The sequence below is a fragment of the Aegilops tauschii genome, chromosome 2 (assembly GCF_002575655.3).
Source record: "Aegilops tauschii subsp. strangulata cultivar AL8/78 chromosome 2, Aet v6.0, whole genome shotgun sequence".
In the NCBI taxonomy this organism is placed as follows: Eukaryota; Viridiplantae; Streptophyta; class Magnoliopsida; order Poales; family Poaceae; genus Aegilops; species Aegilops tauschii.
In genome coordinates, this window is record NC_053036.3 from 383,563,950 (window position 1) to 383,568,638 (window position 4,689).

Below are 4,689 nucleotides of genomic sequence, written 5' to 3' on the forward strand. Positions count from 1 at the left end.
ACCGAAAACACGGTTGGTCTCGGAACGGTCACCGAAGACAAGGGGGGAACGCGGCAACTACGAACGAATGCAAGTTTTAAAAACAAAGACGGTAACGAAGGCCGATGCAATGCGGATGATGCCATGATGAAATGCAACAAACAAAAATAAAACACACGGCGACAACAAGGTAGCTAGAAGACTTCTGGAGCGTCGGTCTTGGGGCGTTACATAAAACTCTAGACAATGCCCAGAGAAATTATGCCACTACTGAAAAGGAATTCTTAGCAGTTGTATTTGGTTGTGATAAGTTCAGACCTTATATTGTTGATTCTATGGTAACTATTCACACTGATCATGCTGCTATTAAATATCTTGCGGAAAAGAAAGATGCTAAACCTAGACTTATTAGATGGGTTCTCTTGCTACAAGAATTTGATTTACATATTATTGATAGAAAGGGAGCTGAGAACCCCGTTGCAGATAACTTGTCTAGGTTAGAAAATGTTCTTGATGACCCACTACCTATTGATGATAGCTTTCCTGATGAACAATTAAATGTCATAAATGCTTCTTGTACTGCTCCATGGTATGCTGATTATGCTAATTACATTGTTGCTAAATTTATACCACCTAGTTTCACATACCAGCAAAAGAAAAAGTTTGTCTATGATGGACATTACTTCTGGGATGACCCACATCTTTATAAAGAAGGAGTAGATGGTGTTATTAGGCGTTGTGTATTACCGAGAGGGCCCACAGATACCTCTCCGATACTCGGAGTGACAAATCCTAATCTCGATCTATGCCAACCCAACAAACACCTTCGAATATACCTGTAGAGCATCTTTATAATCACCCAGTTACTTTATGACGTTTGATAGCACACAAGGTATTCCTCCGGTATCGAGGAGTTGCATAATCTCATAGTCAAAGGAATATGTATTTGACATGAAGAAAGCAATATCAATAAAACCGAACGATCAATATGCTAAGCTAATGGATGGTTCTTGTCCATCACATCATTCTCCTAATGATGTGATCCCGTTATCAAATGACAACTCATGTCCATGGCAGGAAACCTTAACCATGTTTGATCAACGAGCTAGTCTAGTAGAGGCTCACTAGGGACACGGTATTTGTTTCACATACCAGCAAAAGAAAAAGTTTTTCTATGATTTAAGACATTATTTCTGGGATGACCCACATCTTTATAAAGAAGGAGTAGATGGTGTTATTAGGCATTGTGTACCTGAGCATGAACAAGAACAAATCCTATGCAAGTGTCACTCCGAAGCTTATGCAGGGCACTACGCTGGAGATAGAACTGCACATAAGGTATTGCAATCCGGTTTTTATTGGCCTACTCTCTTCAAGGATGCTCGTAAGTTTGTCTTATCTTGTGATGAATGTCAAAGAATTGGTAATATTAGTAGACATCAGGAAATGCCTATGAATTATTCACTTGTTATTGAACCATTTGATGTTTGGGGCTTCGATTATATGGGACCGTTTCCTGCCTCTAATGGATATACACATATTTTAGTTGCTGTTGATTACGTTACTAAGTGGGTAGAAGCTATTCCAACTACTAGTGTTGATCATAACACCTCTATTAAGATGCTTAAAGAAGTTATTTTTCCGAGGTTTGGAGTCCCTAGATATTTAATGACTGATGGTGGTTCACATTTTATTCATGGTGCTTTCCGTAAAATGCTTGCTAAGTATGATGTTAATCATAGAATTGCATCTCCTTATCACCCACAGTCTAGTGGTCAAGTAGAATTGAGCAATAGAGAACTCAAATTAATTTTGCAAAAGACTGTTATCAGATCTAGAAAGAATTGGTCCAAGAAACTTGATGATGCGTTATGGGCCTATAGAACTGCATATAAAAATCCTATGGGTATGTCTCCGTATAAAATGGTTTATGGAAAAGCATGTCACTTACCTCTCGAACTAGAACATAAGGCATATTGGGCTATTAAAGAGCTCAATTATGATTTCAAACTTGCCGGTGAGAAGAGGTTATTTGACATTAGCTCACTTGATGAATCGAGAACCCAGGCCTATGAGAATGCCAAGTTGTTTAAAGAAAAAGTTAAAAGATGGCATGACAAAAGGATACAAAAGCATGAATGTAGGTGATTATGTATTGTTATACAACTCTCGTTTAAGATTTTTTGCAGGAAAACTTCTCTCTAAATGGGAAGGTCCTTACATTATCGAGGAGGTCTATCGTTCCGGTGCCATAAAAATCAACAACTCCGAAGGTGGTGAACGGTCAAAGAATCAAACATTGTATCTCAGGTAACCCTATAAATGTTGAAACCAATGTTATTGAAACCGTAACACCGGAGGAATACATAAGACACACTTTCCAGAATGTTTTAGACTCCGAAAAGGAATAGGTATGTGGTACGGTAAGTAAACCGACTTCAAAACAGTTCTAATGGCAATTTTTCTCCGTTTTGGAATATTTAAGAAAATAGGAAAATAAGAAGCAGTCCGGGAAGGACACGAGGCCTCCACGAGGGTGGAGGGCGCGCCCTACCCCCTGGGCGCGCCCCCCTACCTCGTGGGCACCTCGTGTCCTCTCCGGACTCCGTTTTCTTAAACGATACTTCTTTCGGTCGGTAAAAATTCATTAGATAATCTCCCGAAGGTTTTGACTCCTGTATCACGCAAATATCCTCTGTTCTTGTTTAGAGTTGTTTTTGCCGTAGATTAGAGCAAGATGTCATCTCAGGATTCTGTCGGAGAGAGCTATGTCTCACACCTCACTGCTGACCCCAAGACCTATGGAGATCTATCTCCTTGTGGTCGAACTACGGATGAGGAGGAGGATGCTCATTTGATGAAGATCAAAGATTCAAGTTCGGAGGAGGAAGATGTCCCTCTACCTCAACCTTGGGATATGCACGTGAAGTTTAAGAAGTCTAGTCTCCCTAAGAGGGCTAAACTGTCTAACAACCGATCTATTCCTTCTCGTTTTCAGCAGAAAAGCAAAGGAGATTTATGCGACAAGATCTTAAAGCTAGAGTCGGAGGTCGATGATTTAAAGGAGGAAATTGCTCTTCTCAATTACAACATGAAGAAGCTGAAAGCACAATTGTCAACATCACCACCATCCTCTTTACCAGCAAAAGAGATATAATCACATGGGTATGGGCACTCCCCTTGGCAACTGCCAAGCTTGGGGGAGGTGCCCCGGTATCGTATCACCATCACACTCCTATCTTTACCTTTTTCTTAGTTCGATCATTTTGGTATTATCTTGATCTAGTAGAATAGAGTTTTTGGTATGATCTAGTTTTGAGTTTTGCTTTATGATCCCTCTATGTAATCGAGTCCATGAGCTATATATAATAAAGATTAGTTTTGAGTCAAGGGCTTGATTTTCTTGCTATGATTATGAGTGAATAAAAGAAAAAAGAATAAAAAGAAATAAAAAGAGATCATATTGATCTTATGGAGAGTAATGACTTCACATATAAAGAGTATGATGATTAAAAGTTGTTGAGAGTTGACAAACATAGTTTTGGTCATCGTTGCAATTAATAGGAAGTAATAAAGAAAGAGAGGTTTCACATATAAATATACTATCTTGGACATCTTATATGATTGTGAGCACTCATTAAAATATGATATGCTAAAGAGTTGATGTTGGACAAGGAAGACAACGTAATGGGTTATGTTTTCTTATATCTGAGATAAACTATATTGTCATGGATCATCCAACATGTTGAGCTTGCCTTTCTCCCTAATGCTAGCCAATTCTTTGCACCAAGTAGAGATACTACTTGTGCTTCCAAATTCCCTTAAAACCAGTTTTGCCATGAGAGTCCAGCATACCTACCTATGGATTGAGTAAGATCCTTCAAGTAAGTTGTCATCAGTGCAAGCAATAAAAATTGCTCCCTAAATATGTATGACTTATTAGTGTGGGAGAAAATAAGCTTTGTGCGATCTTGTGATGTGGAAGAAATAAAAGCGACGGACTGCATAATAAAGGTCCATATCACAAGTGGCAATATAAAGTGATGTTCTTTTCCATTAAGATTTTGTACATCCAACCCTGAAAGCGCATGACAACCTCTGCTTCCCTCTGCGAAGGGCCTATCTTTTACTTTTATCTTCTATCTTATGCAAGAGTCATGGTGATCTTCACCTTTCCTTTTTACATTTTATCCTTTGGCAAGCACATTGTGTTGGAAAGATCCTGATATATATATATATATAATTGGATGTTAGTTAGCATGAACTATTATTGTTGACATTACCCTTGAGGTAAAAGGTTGGGAGGCGAAACCATAAGCCCCTATCTTCCTCTGTGTCTGATTAAAACTCCGTAACCACAAGCATTGCGTGAGTGTTAGCAATTGTGAAAGACTAAATGATAGTTGAGTATGTGGACTTGCTGAAAAGCTCTTATATTGACTCTTTCTGATGTTATGATAAATTGCAATTGCCTCAATGACTGAGATTATAGTTTGTTAGTTCTCAATGAAATTTCTGATTCATACTTAACAGTATGAATAGATTATTACTTTAGCATAAGAAATAATATGACAATATCCATATATGTTGCTGTTATAAGAATGATCATGATGCCCTCATGTCCGTATTTTATTTTATCGACACCTCTATCTCTAAACATGTGGACATATTTATCGTTATCAGCTTCCGCTTGAGGACAAGCGAGGTGTA